The sequence below is a fragment of the Dendrobates tinctorius genome, unplaced genomic scaffold (genome assembly GCF_039654945.1).
Source record: "Dendrobates tinctorius isolate UK_male_01 unplaced genomic scaffold, ASM3965494v1 ptg000135l, whole genome shotgun sequence".
Lineage (NCBI taxonomy): Eukaryota > Metazoa > Chordata > Amphibia > Anura > Dendrobatidae > Dendrobates > Dendrobates tinctorius.
This window is the reverse complement of record NW_027361803.1, coordinates 13,100,446-13,118,427: the sequence shown is the minus strand read 5'-3', so window position 1 is coordinate 13,118,427 and position 17,982 is coordinate 13,100,446.

The following is a 17,982-nucleotide window of genomic DNA, read 5'->3' as shown; positions in this document are numbered from 1 at the left end:
CACATAGCCCTGAAAACTGTATAATGGCCCCCATATAGCTCTTCAGACTATATAATGGCCCCCCACACAGCCCTGGAAACTGCATTATGGCCGCCACATTGTGCTGCACACTGTATAATGGTCCACACACAGCCCTCCAAACTGTATAATGGCCTCTACATTGCCCTCCATATAGTCTAATGGGCGTTACATAGCCCTGCACACTGTATAATGGCCCCTGCACAGCCCTGCAAACAGTATAATTTTACCACACAGCCCTCCAAACTGTAAATGGCCCCAACATAGCCCTCCATATAGTATAAATGACCCTACATAGCCCTGCACACAGCATAATGGACACCACATAAACTTCTATTTAGCATAATGGCCACACATAGCTCTCCAAACTGTATAATGGCCTCCACATAGCCCTCCATGTAGTATAATGGTCCCCACATAGTCCTCCAAACTATATAATGGCCCCCACACAGCCCTCCACACTGTATAATGGCCTCTACATTGCCCTCCATATAGTCTAATGGGCCTTACATAGCCCTGCACACAGTATAATGGCCCCCAAAAAGCCCTGCAAACTTTATAATGGCCCTCACATAGCCCTCCATGTAGTATAATTGCCTCCACATTGCCCTCCAAACTATATAATGGCTCCCTCATAGCACTGCAAACTGGATATTGGCCCCCAGGTAGCCCTCAATGTAGTATAATGGACCCATATAACCCTCCAAACTGTATAATGGCCCCCCTGTAGCCCTGTAAACTGTATAATGACCCCCACATAGCGTGCCATGTAGTATAATGGCCCCCCACAATGTATTCAATGATTTTAAAAAAAAGCCACCTCTTCCCGTTCCCCCGCTGCTCCTGTCTCCACAGCGTGTGGTCTGAACGATCTGCACAGCTCTACAGAGCGAGCTCGATGATGAAGAGAATTATCTAAGAGGGAAACTCAGCTGACGCTCCCGCTCTCATCACTGCTTTCACAGTGCTTTCAGCTGTATCCTGTCGGGTGCAGAGGGCGCAGAGCAGGCGCTGGCACCGGATCTCCCCGACTCACAGGTCCCGTAGTGTACATGTGGTCTGCTACTATTAGCGCTACTCCACAGGATCTGGGGTAGACTGGAAGATCTGTGGTCTCGGTGTTGGCCTGTGTGGCCAAAATAGGGACATCTGTGATAAGAAAGGATGCTTCTTCTGCTAGAATGTGGGTGTTTGTGTCTCCTCCCGTAAAAATAAGAGAAGGCCCCATAGCAAAGATCAAAATGGGCTGCAAATCCCAATAAAGACCCCAGAGTAGACTCTGTATACAAATAGAGACCCCAGACCTGATAGGATGAAGGCTCCTGCTCTCTTCATGTTCTGGAGTCATAGCCACACACGTTTTTTGAAGCCTCCTCTGCAGGATGTCACATTTATTGGATCTGGCTTCAATATGAGAGGACATTTTATTATTCTACAGAATTTCCAAGAAGAGAAACATTTCTCCCGTTCCTGGATTTTCTAGTAAAACCAGTCTCGTTATTAAACATCGGATGCTCCAGATCTAGTGTTAACAAGGGCGAGAAATTACAGTTTACCTCCAGAGCAGGGATTTCGTTCCTAGAAATAAAAGAAAGTAATCTATAGAGAAATTATAGGTATTATCTGTGGCTAGCGCTATAGGAGGCATTTGTAGCAGGTCTGTAGGGTTTCTGGACAGGGGGCAAACAAAAAATTATGGGGCCCTTTGGTAGAAGTCCTAATAGGTCCCTTCTACAAAAAAAAAAAAAATGTTCAGGAAGGTCACAGAAGAGCATATCTCACCACTTTGCAGCTCTTGGAAAGTAATTTTCCTTCCATTGAAGACCCTTATTGTTCCCACACATTAAAATTCCTTTTCACGCCCCCTTAAAGTATGATATGAACAAAAGTATTCCCGAAACACAGAAAGAGAAACCCACAGGGAATTCCTACACAGTAAACTCCTCACACAGTTTTATGACCCTACTGTACCATCCGCAATGTATGATGCCCCCACAATGACCCAAACGCATTATGAAGGCCCTGACACAGTCCTCCATACAGTATAATAGCCCCCAAACAGCATAATGGCCCTTACACAACCCTTCGCATTGTAGAATGGCCCGTACACAATATAATGGCCTCCTAGCCCTCCAAACAATTAACTGGCCCCCACATAGCCCTGCAAACTCAATAATGGTCCCCACAGAGCCATGCAAACTGTATAATGGCCCCCACATAGCCCTCCTAACTGTATAACGACCCCCATATAGTCCTACAAATATTATAATGACCGCGACATAGCCCTGCAAACTGTATAATGGCTCCAACATAGCCCTCCAAATAGTATAATGGCCCCCACATAATTCTACAAACTGTTTAATTGCCCCAACATAGCCCTCCAAACAGTATAATGGTCCCTACATAGCCTTCCAAACACTATAATGGCCCATTGTCATGATCCATTTTTGGATTTGTGGCAGCTCTGGTTCCACTCACATTAAAACTTTTTTCCTTTCAGGCCAGCGGGGGTTAAATGCAGTTTTTTCCTGTTGGCCAGCTGCTGTTACTTCAGTGCTGCTGGGTCAGCTGATGTTGCTGGTGACCACTCCCACATCTTTTAAAAGGTCACCTGATGCATGAGCGGACTTTTGGTGATACAGGTCCTCTTTGAAGACCAACCTTTGCAGAAGAAGTTCTCTGGTGTCAGCCAAGTCTAGTGTTTGGAGTCCTGTTGCTGTGCTATCTGTGGTGTGGAGTTAAGCAGTGGTGTACACAAGCTAAGTGTTGTATTTTTGTTACCTTGTCCCTTTGGTGTCTGTCACTTTCCCCTGTGTGTTTTATCTGCAGAGGTGAGGCTAGCGCTCCTTGCCCCCCAGTGCACTAGCCAGGGCAGATCTAGGTGACAAATAGGGACGAGGTATACTGACGTCAGCAGGGGGAAGGACCTGCATAGGGTGTTAGGTGAGAAAAGGGACAGGCTCAGGGTGGAGCTCAGGAGGTGATCGTCCCTGATTCCCTTTTGTCAGGGCCTTCCTCTCCCCTATTCCATCGGCATGGTGTTGTTGTGCCGTTTGGTGACCGAGCAACCGTTGGGTCGTGTCACACTGGTTAGTCACTCCGTGACACCCACACATATCCCTTCAAATAGTATAATGACCCCCACATAGTGTCCAAACTGTGTAATGGCTGCCTCATAGCACACTGTATAATGCCCCACACACAGCCCTGCAAACAATATATATTGCTCCCCACATAGGCCTGAAAACTGTAAAAGGGCCCCCATATAGCCCTCCAAAATGTATAATGGACTCCACATAGCGCTGCACACTGTATAATGGCCCCTGCACAGCCCTGCAAACAGTATAATGGCCCCACACAGCCCTCCAAACTGTATAATGGCCCCTACATAGCCCTCAAAATCTTATAATGGCCCCCACATTGCCCTCCATATAGTATAATTGGCTCTACATAGCCCTGCACACAGTGTAATGGACACCACATAGCCTTTCATTTAGTATAATGTCCCCCACATAGCCTTCCAAACTGTATAATGGCCCCAAAATAGCCATGCAAACTTTGTAGTGGCCCCCACATAGCCACCCAAACTATATTATGGCCCACACACAGCCCTCCAAACTGTATAATGGCCCCTCCATTGCCCTCCATAAAGTATAATGGGCCCTACATTGTCCTGCACCCAGTGTAATAGACCCCACATAGCCTTCCATGTAGTATAATTTCCCCCACATAGGCCTCCAATCTATATAATGGCCCTCACATAACCTTGCAAACTTTATAATGGCCCCCACATAGCCCTCCATGTAGTATAATTGTGGCGCCCCTGAGGCTTCAGTCGCCACAGAGGTACTGCACCTTCTCCTAAGGTGTAGTGCCCCACCATCCAGGTAAGGTGGGAACTCCTGACCATGCTCCACACCTGCATTCCACACACAGGATAGTTCAGTGGGGCCACCTAACAGCTACAGGCTGGGGGTTAACAGTGCACCTCTAGTGGAACCCTGCTTCGTAACACGAGATGTGCTGGGAGGCGGGCGGAGTTAGATGATATAAAAGAGAGGGAAAGTGTAGGAGGTCAGTTGAGTCTATGGAGAGACCCAGAGAAGAGAGCAGGCTGACAGCAGGTCAGCCTGAGAGGAGCTCAAGGCGGAGGAAGGCAGTCAGACAGGAGAGGCTGAGGACTGGTCTTAGTGGAACGAGCTTCTCAGGGAAGGAAGAGAAGGAGAAAGAGACGTAGACTGAAGACTACAGATTCCATAGGAGAGAGATAGAACAGATCGGAATGTAGGAGAAGGAGAACAGAGAGGAGGAGTGGGTTGGATAGGAACCCTGCCTATAGGTTCTCAGCGCAAAGGCCGGGGCCCGGTCCCCGAGGTTGATTGGATCTTTATATCCGGCAACAGACACCGGAGGAGTAGTGAGTCGCTAACGCCTTACTCCCAACATAGACTTGGGACACAACAGCGAAACGGGTAGAGAGCCGGGACTCAGGAGAGGAGTCCCCGAAGCAGGCTACAGCTGTCTGTCATACAAGTAAAGACTAGGAACATCTAGAGAGAGGCATTCCAGGGTAACTAAGTACTGGAGTGCTTCGCATGTAAAGGCGCATTTGAGGAGTCGTTCAGTGAAGGTACATATTGGCAGAGTGTGGAAGGGAGAATCCTATCCTGCCTGGAGGTTGGCTGGAGCCCTGACCTGGAGAACACAGTATGGAGGCAGGCAGTGGTGTGAACTGCAAACAGTGAGTAAAGCTTTGGAACCGCATACTCTGATGTCCTCCAGTTCTTCCCGCATCGCTATACCTGGGTAACAACATCTACACCATCCTGAGCCTCTCCTCATCCATTGCACCTACACTGCCCTGGGACTACATCTCCACCTGTGGGGAGCTATACCATCTTTGCTGCACCACGCCATCAGTCCCAGAGGATCTGTACGCAGCGTTGGCTAACACCTCACTTGCCAAATACCACGGGTGGCGTCACGAACTATACCAATAAACTCTAACACCTTTAACACCACCGCCATTGATATTGGGAGCCCAGGGCCACGGACCGGTTCACCGCTGCTGTGACACATTCCCCTGACACCGGCCCGGTACCGAGTACCCCACAGCCCTGGGAGGGCGGCCCATAATCGCCTCCACATAGCTCTTCAAATTGTATAATGGCTCCAACATAGCCTTTCAAACTGTACAATGGTCTCCATATAGCGCTGCAAACTGTATAATGGCCCCCAGATAGCCTTCCATGTATTGTAATGGCCCCCAAATAGCCCTGCAAACTGAATAATGGCCCCCATATAGCTCTGCAAACTGTATGATGGCCCCCAAATAGCCCTGCAAACTGTATAATGGCCCCCACATAGCCCTGCAAACTGTATAATGGCCCCCAAATAGCCCTCCAAACTGTGTAATGGCCCCCTATAGCCCTGCAACCTATATAATGGCCCCCACATAGCCCTCCATGTAGTATAATGGCCCTCACATAGCCCTGCAAACTGTATAATGGCCCCCACATAGCCCTGAAAACTGTATAATGGCCCCCACATAGCCCTGCAAACTGTATAATGGCCCCCACATATTCCTGTAAACTGTATAATGGCCCCCACATAGCCCTCCATGTAGTATAATGGCCCCCACATAGCCCTGCATGTAGTATAATGGCCCCCACATTGCCCTCCATGTAGTATAATGGCCCCCACATTGCCCTCCATGTAGTATAATGGCCCCCACATTGCCCTCCATGTAGTACAATGGCCCTCACAATGTACTCATTGATTTAAAAAAATAGTCACCTCTCCCTGTTCCCCCGCTGCTCCTGTCTCCACAGCGTGTGGTCTGAACCATCTGCACAGTTCTACAAAGCGAGCTCGATGACGAAGAGAATGATCTAAGAGGGAAGCTCAGCTGACGCTCCCACTTTCACATTTCTGGCAGCTGTATTCTTTATCCAGGATGACAAAACAGTTGAAAGTGAGATGTCGGGTGCAGAGGGCCCAGAGCAGGCGCTGGCACCGGATCTCCCCGACTTACAGGTCCCGTAGTGTACATGTGGTCTGCTACTATTAGTGCTACGCCACAGGATCTGGGGTAGACTGGAAGATCTGTGGTCTCGGTGTTGACCTGTGTGGCCAAAATAGGGACATCTGTGATAAGAAAGGATGCTTCTGCTAGAATGTGGGTATTTGTGGCTCCTCCCGGAAAAATAAGGGAAGGCCCCATAGCAAAGATCAAAATGGGCTGAAAATCCCAATAAAGACCCCAGAGTAGACTCTGTATACAAATAGAGACCCCAGACCTGATAGGATGAAGGCTCCTGCTCTCTCCATGTTCTGGGGTCATAGCCACACACGTTTCTTGAAGCCTCCTCTGAAGGAGGTCACATTTATTGGTTCTGACATCAATATGAGAGGACATTTTATTATTCCACAGAATTTCCAAGAAGAAAAACATTTCTCCCGTTCTTGCATTTTCCAGTAAAACCAGTCTCGTTATTAAACATCGGATGCTCCAGATCTAGTGTCGGTGAGGGCGTGAAATTACAATTTCCTTCCCGAGCGGGAATTTCGTTAGTAGAAAAAAAAAAAATCTATAGAGAAATTCTTCATGAAGTTGAATCCTTAGACCCCAGTGATAAATATGGGCCACGGCCCCCTCCTGTCACAAAGCATTCATAGTACTGGAGGCTTCTTATATGGTAACTTTGGACTTTTTTGACTTTTTCAGGCATCTGGAACTAGTATCGACTTTTACCTCTGCAACACATTTGTCCCTTTTGTTGGAGCCATTTTTCATTTTTGCTTTTTCTTTTTTTTTAATATTTTTCTTTTCAGGACAAGTTGTCGTTTTCACATTTATGACACCATGCACATTGTCGTATAATATTCTGAAAATAGGAAAAAAAATCCAAGTGGGATAAAAGGATGAAGAAAAGTGCAATTCCGCCATTGATTTTTGGGTTTCTTTTTTAAGTCATTCATTGTGTGATAAAAATGACTAGTGTTGAGCATTCCGATACCGCAAGTATCGGGTATCGGCCGATACTTGCTGTATTGGAATTCCGATACCGACTTCCGATATTTTTTCAATATCGGAATTCGGCATCGGAATCGGAAGTTCAGTTGATTGACGGCCTGACGTCATCATGATGCGCGGTGTGTGCGCATCATGATGCGCCGTCATTTCGGGCCTTCCGGGGGTCTCTGCCGGCCTGCCGGGGGGCTGTGCCGGCCTGCCGGGGGGCTGTGTGGACTGCCCGGGGTCTGTACCGGCCTGCCGGGGGGCTGTGCCGGCCTGCCGGTGGTCTGTGCACCCTGTGGGGGTCTGTACCGGCCTGCCGGGGGGCTGTGCCGGCCTGCCGGGGGGCTGTGCTGATGTCCGGGGGTCTGTGCAAGCATCGTCCGATGGGACTACAAGTCCCATCGGGCGATGCCTGCTACCATGACAGTGATTGACACATTAGCCAATGATGGGACAGTAGTAGTCCCATCATCCGGCTAATGTGTTAAATGTTAAAAAAAAAAAAAAAAAAAAAAATACTACATACATACTACATGCTACATACATACTACATATATACTACATACATACTACATACATGCTACATACATACTACATGCATGCTACATACTACATGCATGCTACATACATACTACATATATACTACATACATACTACATACATGCTACATACATACTGCATGCTACATACATACTACATACATACTACATGCATGCTACATACATACTACATATATACTACATGCATGCTACATACATACTACATGCTACATACATACTACATATATACTACATACATACTACATACATGCTACATACATACTGCATGCTACATACATACTACATACATACTACATACATACTACATGCATGCTACATGCATGCTACATACATACTACATGCTACATACATACCACATACATACTACATACATACTACATACTACATATATACTACATGCATGCTACATACATACTACATGCTACATACATACTACATACATACTACATACATACTACATGCTACATACATACTACATACATACTACATGCATGCTACATACATACTACATATATACTACATGCATGCTACATACATACTACATGCTACATACATACTACATATATACTACATACATACTACATACATGCTACATACATACTGCATGCTACATACATACTACATACATACTACATACATACTACATGCATGCTACATACATACTACATGCATGCTACATACATACTACATGCATGCTACATGCATGCTACATACATACTACATGCTACATACATACCACATACATACTACATACATACTACATACTACATATATACTACATGCATGCTACATACATACTACATGCTACATACATACCACATACATACTACATACATACTACATACATACTACATGCTACATACATACTACATATATACTACATGCATGCTACATACATACTACATGCTACATACATACCACATACATACTACATACATACTACATACATACTACATGCTACATACATACTACATATATACTACATGCATGCTACATACATACTACATGCTACATACATACCACATACATACTACATACATGCTACATATATACTACATGCATGCTACATACATACTACATATATACTACATGCATGCTACATACATACTACATGCTACATGCATGCTACATACATACATACTACATGCTACATACATACCACATATATACTACATACATACAATACATTCATACAATACATACATAGACATACAGTACATATAACATAGAGTAACATACTTACCAATACTTGTCACATTGTTCCCCGAAGCCATTGTCTTTTCCGGAATAAATATTAACATAACAAACCACAAAAATACTCACCCACGATCCGAAGCAGTCCACGAGTGTGTCCCACGACGATCTTGGGTAGAGAACTGCAGCATCAGATGATGCTGCCGTTCTCTACGGGCTGCAGGAATCCAATGACGGAAGGTAGGTATCCTTCCGCACTGTATTCCTCCGCCACTTAAAAAAAAAAGTCCCTAGTCTCACTTTATGCCATTGCTGTGTGGGACTGCTTCGGATCGTGGGTGAGTATTTTTGTGGTTTGTTATGTTAATATTTATTCCGGAAAAGACAATGGCTTCGGGGAACAATGTGACAAGTATTGGTAAGTATGTTACTCTATGTTATATGTACTGTATGTCTATGTATGTATTGTATGAATGTATTGTATGTATGTAGTATATATGTGGTATGTATGTAGCATGTAGTATGTATGTAGTATGTATGTAGTATGTATGTGGTATGTATGTAGCATGCATGTAGTATATATGTAGTATGTATGTAGCATGTAGTATGTATGTAGTATGTATGTGGTATGTATGTAGCATGTAGTATGTATGTAGCATGCATGTAGTATATATGTAGCATGCAGTATGTATGTAGCATGCATGTAGTATATATGTAGTATGTATGTTGCATGTAGTATTTATGTAGTATGAATGTAGCATGTATGTAGTATGTAGTATGAATGTAGCATGCATGTAGTATATATGTAGTATGTATGTTGCATGTAGTATTTATGTAGTATGAATGTAGCATGTATGTAGTATGCATGTTGTATGTATGTAGCATGTAATTTTTTTTTTTTTTTTTTACATTTAACACATTAGCCAGATGATGGGACTACTACTGTCCCATCATTGGCTAATGTGTCAATCACTGTCATGGTAGCAGGCATCGCCCGATGGGACTTGTAGTCCCATCGGACGATGCCTGCACAGACCCCCGGAGCCTGCACAGACCACCGGCAGGCCGGCACAGGCCCCCCGGCAGGCTGGCACAGCCCCCCGGCAGGCCGGCACAGCCCCCCGGAGCCTGCACAGCCCCCCGGCAGGCCGGCACAGCCCCCCGGCAGGCCGGCACAGCCCCCCGGAGCCTGCACAGACCACCGGCAGGCCGGCACAGACCACCGGAGCCTGCACAGACCCCCTGGCAGGCCGGCACAGCCCCCCGAAAGGCCCGTACAGACCCCAGAGAGGCTGTACAAGGGCAGGAAAGGGTTTTTCTTATTCCGATACCGGAAGTCCCATAGACTTGAATGGGACTTCCGGTATCGGAATCGGCGATACCGATACTTTTTTTAAAGATCGGCCGATACCATCCGATACGATACTTTGAAGTATCGGACGGTATCGCTCAACTCTAAAAATGACAGGTCCGCATGATTCTTCATGTCAGTACAATTACAACGATACCAAATTTATACAGGTTTATTTTAAGTTTGTCTACTTTTATAAAGATAAAAAAAAACTTTTTAAGAATATAAATGTGTCTTCTTTGGCCACTACAACCTTTTGATTTTTCCATCGCTGGAGATGGAAAAACTTCATTTTTTTGCAGTGACCAATATTTTTTTGGCATCGTTTTTGGGTAATTTTTCATAGGTTTTCCTTTAATATTTTTGAGAGACGTCATTAGAATTTTTTTTTTTTTATTTTGTCATTTTCTTCACAGTAGCAACAATTTGGCTACTGTTAAACTTTTATTGTAATTTTTACAACTATTTTCTAGAGAAATATGTAAGCCTCAGGATAATCAAATAACCCCGTCGTCACCAGCCTTGACCATGAGGGATGTTATCCATTATTAACTCCCAAACTGAAGACCATAGATTTTTCTATTAATTCACTCACTTCTCTAGGCTACCAGTGTGATAGTTATTCATCTGTTCCAGATCCGATCCTTGCTTCCCTCACCCCGGTCCGCTGCACTTTGTTGTGTTCCACATTGGGCTTTGAAGAAGGACCAGCATGGTATAAAGACTTTTAAGTGCTTCCCAACCTCCTGCTGTCTGTTCTCTCCATGACTTCTGTTAACTGTTCTTGGTTTCCTGTCCACTTCTTGTCTCCTAGATCTCTGCTACCTTTTCACTATCTCCTGTCCACCTATAGTCTCCAGGACCTCTGCTTCCTGTTTACGGTCTCCTGTCCACCTTTGATATACAGGACCTCTGCTACCTGTTCATAGTCTCCCATCCACCTGTGTTCTCCAGGACCTCTGCTACCTGTTCACAGTCTCCTGTCTGCCTGTAATCTCCAGGACCTCTGCTACATTTTCACTGTCTCATGTCTGCCTGTGGTCTCCTGGATCTCTGCTACCTTTTCACTGTCTCCTGTCCACCTGTGGTCTCCTGGACCTCTGCTTCCTGTTCACGGTCTCTGTCCACCTGTGGTCTCCTGGACCTCTGCTTCCTGTTCACAGTCTCCTGTCTGCCTGCAATCTCCAGGACCTCTGCTACCTGGTCTCGGTCTCCTGTCCCCGTGTGGTCTCCAGAATCTGTTTCCTTGGTGCCTCACCTGCTTGCTGCATTGACACCCATGGCCTCTGTGCTCTCATGGTCCTTGGTCTTGGAAGATCCTCCTCAACAGATGAGCCTAACAGCTTTCTTCATAAAACCTTTGCCGCCAAATACTATCAGAGCTGTTAAAGAAGTTGTCCCCTACTAGGACAACTTCTTCTCATGCCCCTCACTTGGCCCCGATAACATAATAAAGCTTATATTCACTTCCCATGCTGGCGCCGTTCTCGCGATGTCGGCACGCCCTCTCCCTGGGCCTGTCGTGCGGTCTTGTGACACATGACGCCGGCACACAATCAGAGCTGGCGTCACTGTTCAGACAAATCGAACATGAAGAGGAAGTCGGAGACCAGCTGCAAATGCTACAGACCGTAGACATTTTTATTAGTGAGTTTTCCACTGTAGGCCGGTAGGGTTATTATTATTGACCCTTGCACATACCCTCTACCATCAGCATTTCCTGAGATAGTTGGGGGCACTCTTGTGCTGTTAGGTACATGGTTATATCACACAATGGTTTACGACTAAGCTGTATATTACAGTTTTCCCATCTTCTCGTATCCCTTTCATCGTATTCCTCTCCTTGCATATGAGATCAATATCCCCATAATCTTTCAATATATATAGAAGTCTATTTCCAGCATTGGAATTCTACATGGCCTTCGTATATGGTAATATCAATAGTCCCATGATTTATTAAGGTACCTTAGTAGTAAATTCTAGACCTTGCCCTGCCACTTTCAACCACATAAGTTATGACTTTGTGTCAACCATAAAGTGGAAAATATATTGGACTCGTGTTTAACAGCGGTGAGCGGATAAATCTTCTGGACGGCACCTGCGCCCCTTGGCCGGGTCCATTATCTCATGAGACCTGTACAGTTCTTAGAAGTTTTTATTTAATCTACTGTTATGTTTTTTAGAAATATATGTTGTTGTTGTATGGAACTTACTTAACTGCTATAGTTCTTGCAAATGTCTTATTATGTGTCCGAGTTTACCAAAAGTAAAGACGTCGTATTGTTAAAGGATGTGTCCTTTGTTTTATTTTTTTATAGCAGAGACCATTGGATGTACTGTATTTTTTAAACATTTCTGAAATTGTTTTGAACAATGTATCTTCTGCAGCTTGCAAGTGTTTCCATGCACGTCAAGCAGCTCTGCCCCCTTCGTGGGCAAGTTCTCTGGCGGTTGCCTCCCCCTGTGCTCATGAGCATGCCCAGATGACCCACGCTTCCCCTCATCAATTCCCCACTCTCCATACCATCTGTCTTGGATCCAGCAGAACAGTCCCGAACTTGGTTAGGTGTCCCACTGTCCCAGGAGGTCGGGGGTTTGTCCCAAATTTACCTGTATTTGTGTACCCAGAACAGTTGAATATAATGGTGGCGCAGGGAACCATAAATTCTTTGCTCCATTATTATATCTGGATAGAACTTGCAATGGCCTTCAGGTCAGGTGACCTTCTCAGGTCCTGCGACTGGGCAACAGAGTCCAGCTCAGTAGTAGAGGTACAGGCATGAGACAGGACACACAGGTGTCATGTCTGTCAGAGGCCATAGGCCCAAAAATTCTACTTCCTCTGATGGACTTGGAACAAGCCACTCTGTCGGGCAGATTCCACACTGTGTGTGTGGGGGGGTTGTAGGGATATCATACTGTATGGAGGAAGGTTGTGGGGATATCATACTGTGTGTGGGGTTGAGGGGCATTATACTGTGTGTGGGGTTGAGGAGCATTATACTGTGTGTGGGGTTGAGGGGCATTATACTGTGTGTGGGGTTGAGGAGCATTATACTGTGTGTGGGGTTGTGGGGCATTATACTGTGTGTGGGGTTGAGGGGCATTATACTGTGTGTGGGGTTGTGGGGCATTATACTGTGTGAAAGGAGGTTGCTTGGGCATTATACTGTGTGTTGGGTTGAGGGGCATTATACTGTGTGTGAGGTTGTGGGGCATTATACTGTGTGTTGGGTTGAGGGGCATTATACTGTGTGTGAGGTTGTGGGGCATTATACTGTGTGTGAGGTTGAGGAGCATTATACTGTGTATGGGGTTGAGGAGCATTATACTGTGTATGGGGTTGTGGGCATTATACTGTGTGAAAGGAGGTTGCTTGGGCATTATACTGTGTGTTGGGTTGAGGGGCATTATACTGTGTGTGAGGTTGAGGAGCATTATACTGTGTGTGTGGTTGTGGGGCATTATACTGTGTGTGGGGTTGTGGGGCATTATACTGTGTGTGGGGTTGTGGGGCATTATACTGTGTGTGGGGTTGTGGGGCATTATACTGTGTGTGGGGTTGAGGAGCATTATACTTTGTGTGGGGTTGAGGAGCATTATACTGTGCATGAGGTTGTGGGGCATTATAATGTCTGTGGGGTTGAGGGGCATTATACTGTGCGTGGGGTTGAGAAGCATTATACTGTGTGAAAGGAGGTTGCTTGGGCATTATGCTGTGTGTGGGGTTGTGGGGCATTATACTGTGTGTGGGGTTGTGGGGCATTATACTGTGTGTGGGGTTGTGGGGCATTATACTGTGTGTGGGGTTGAGGAGCATTATACTTTGTGTGGGGTTGAGGAGCATTATACTGTGCGTGAGGTTGTGGGGCATTATACTGTGCGTGGGGTTGAGGGGCATTATACTGTGCATGGGGTTGAGAAGCATTATACTGTGTGAAAGGAGGTTACTTGGGCATTATGCTGTGTGTGGGGTTGTGGGGCATTATACTCTGTGGGGTTAAGGGGCATTATACTGTGTGTGGGGTTGTGGGGCATTATACTGTGTGTGGGGTTGTGGGGCATTATACTGTGTGTGGGGGGTTTGTAGGGACATCATACTGTATGGAGGAAGGGTGTTGGGGCATCATACTGTGTGAGAGGAGGTTGCTTGGGCATTATACTGTGTGTGGGGTTGAGGTGCATTATACTGTGTGTGAGGGGGTTTGTAGGGACATCATACTGTATGGAGGAAGGTTTTGGGACATCATACTGTGTGTGGGGTTGAGGGGCATTATACTGTGTATGGGGTTGAGGGGCACTATACTGTGTGTGGGGTTGTGGGGCATTCTACTTTGTGTAGGGTTGATGGGCATTATACTGTGTGTGGAGTTGTGGGGCATTATACTGTGTGTGGGGGGTTTGTAGGGACATCATACTGTATGGAGGAAGGGTGTTGGGGCATCATACTGTGTGAGAGGAGGTTGCTTGGGCATTATACTGTGTGTGGGGTTGAGGTGCATTATACTGTGTGTGAGGGGGTTTGTAGGGACATCATACTGTATGGAGGAAGGTTTTGGGACATCATACTGTGTGTGGGGTTGAGGGGCATTATACTGTGTATGGGGTTGAGGGGCACTATACTGTGTGTGGGGTTGTGGGGCATTCTACTGTGTGTAGGGTTGAGGGGCATTATACTGTGTGTGGAGTTGTGGGGCATTATACTGTGTGTGGGGTTGAGGGGCATTATACTGTGTGTGGGGTTGAGGGGCATTATACTGTTGTGGAGTTGAGGGGCATTATACTGTGTATGGGGTTGTGGGGCATTATACTGTGTGTGGGGTTGAGGGGCATTATACTGTGTGTGGGGTTGTGGGGCATTATACTGTGTGTGGGGTTGAGGGGCATTATACTGTGTGTGGGGTTGAGGGGCATTATACTGTGTGTGGAGTTGAGGGGCATTATACTGTGTATGGGGTTGTGGGGAATTATACTGTGTGTGGGGTTGAGGGGCATTATACTGTGTGTGGGGTTGTGGGGCATTATACTGTGTGTGGGGTTGAGGGGCATTATACTGTGTGTGGGGTTGAGGGGCATTATACTGTGTGTGGAGTTGAGGGGCATTATACTGTGTGTGGGGTTGTGGGGCATTATACTGTGTGAAAGGAGGTTGCTTGGGCATTAAACTGTGTGTGGGGTTGAGGTGCATTATACTGTGTGTGAGGGGGTTTGTAGGGACATCATACTGTATGGAGGAAGGTTGTTGGGACATCATACTGTGTGTGGGGTTGAGGGGCATTATATTGTGTGTGGGGTTGAGGGGCATTATACTGTGTGTGGGGTTGAGGAGCATTATACTGTGTGTGGGGTTGAGGGGCATTATACTGTGTGTGGGGTTGAGGGGCATTATACTGTGTGTGGGGTTGTGGGGCATTATACTGTGTGTGGGGTTGAGGGGCATTATACTGTGTGTGGGGTTGAGGGGCATTATACTGTGTGTGGAGTTGAGGGGCATTATACTGTGTATGGGGTTGTGGGGCATTATACTGTGTGAAAGGAGGTTGCTTGGGCATTATACTGTGTGTTGGGTTGAGGGGCATTATACTGTGTGTGAGGTTGTGGCGCATTATACTGTGTGTGAATTTGAGGAGCATTATACTGTGTGTGGGGTTGTGGGCATTATACTGTGTGAAAGGAGGTTGCTTGGCCATTACACTGTGTGTTGGGTTGAGGGGCATTATACTATGTGTGAGGTTGAGGAGCATTATACTGTGTGTGTGGTTGTGGGGCATTATACTGTGTGTGAGGTTGAGGAGCATTATACTGTGTGTGGTTGTGGGGCATTATACTGTGTGTGGGGTTGTGGGGCATTATACTTTGTGTGGGGTTGTGGGGCATTATACTGTGTGTGGGGTTGAGGGGCATTATACTGTGTGTGGGAGGTTTGTAGGGACATCATACTGTATGGAGAAAGGGTGTTGGGGCATCATACTGTGTGAGAGGAGGTTGCTTGGGCATTATACTGTGTGTGGGGTTGAGGTGCATTATACTGTGTGAGGGGTTGAGGAGCATTATACTGTGTGTGGGGTTGTGGGGCATTATACTGTGTGTGGGGTTGTGGGGCATTATACTGTGTGTAGGGTTGTGGGACATCATACTGTGTGTGGGGTTGTGGAGCATTATACTGTGTGTGGGGTTGAGGGGTATTATACTGTGTGTGGGGTTGTGGAGCATTATACTGTGTGTGCGGTTGTGGAGCATTATACTGTGTGTGGGGTTGTGGGGCATTATACTGTGTGTAGGGTTGTGGGACATCATACTGTGTGTGGGGTTGAGGGGCATTATACTGTGTGTGGGGTTGAGGGGCATTATACTGTGTGTGGGGTTGTGGGGCATTATACTGTGTGTGGGGTTGTGGGGCATTATACTGTGTGTGGGGTTGTGGGGCATTATACTGTGTGTGGGGTTGTGGGGCATTATACTGTGTGTGGGGTTGTGGGGCATTATACTGTGTGTGGGGTTGAGGGGCATTATACTTTGTGTGGGGTTGTGGGGCATTATACTGTGTGTGGGGTTGTGGGGCATTATACTGTGTATTGCCACATTCAATAGAAATTGTGGTAGAAATATATAGGTAGAAAAAAATAATCCCAGAAAAAAAACTAAATTTGCAAATTTCAGATAAAAAATTACTAGAAGACTAGACCCTTACACTTATCAAACCTCAGATCAGACCCTTAAAATTAACTACACCCCAGACCAGACTTCGAAAATTAATCAGATTCCAGACTAGACTCCTAAAATCAAATAGATCCTAAACCAGACCCATAAAATCAATCAACCCCCACAAAAATAACTATACCCTAGACCAGATCTATAAAGTTATTCAAGCCCTAGACCAGACTTCTACAATTTATAAGACCCCAGACAAGACCCTTAAAATTAATCACATCTTTGATCAGAACTTTCAATTTATTCAGAAACCTTAAATTATCCAAACTCTAGATTAGACCCCTAAAAATAATTCAGACCCCCCCTAAAAGTAGTTCTACTATATGTATTGGAGGAGACATTATAGAGCGCCCCCTGTTGCTGCCGTGGTGGGAGTCCGCTCAGATTGCGGCAGTTTAACCCCTATTTTGCTATGACATACATCTTTGGAATAGCAGTGTGCCCATACACATACATTCTCCTGCTTGCAGCTTAACATGAGTGGGGGGGGGGGAGCATTTATTTCATGAATTTTTTATTATTACCTTTTGAGCACGTTCTTATGGAAAACACGATAAATGTTTGATGACAGAGCAGATCTACAGTAATAACATAAGCACACGTATAATACCAGCTAACGAGCTGCTGATCCCCCCGAGGATTCTGCACCAGATATGAGCACATTCCTGGGGGCCCTGCATAGAATTATCCCTCTCACATTTTCTATTATGTACCTAGTACGAGAGTTCCCTGTATTCTCGGTAATGTACCAGGGAACGTGTAACAAAAACGCTTGCGCTGGAAATATCCAATATTGTTTTTACTACATCTACAATTAGTATAGCTGCCGAAATTACTTAAATGTGAATGGCGAGAAAACACCTTCATTATGGTCATGGTCATGTGTTCAGAATCCCGATCTCAATCTCATGGTCAGGGTTATAAAGAGCGTCTCTCCCAGTGGAGGACCCGTCCTGTCCTGTATCACACACAAGCCATTGATTTGAGTGGACATAGTGCAATACTTCATTTCTCCTGTTGGTGTGCTGTAGGGAAACTGAACACTTCCTTGTTTACCCACAGATCACAGCTGATCGTTCCAGGACTCTTCATGATCAGCTCAATGTTAAAAGGGTCTTACTGTCCAA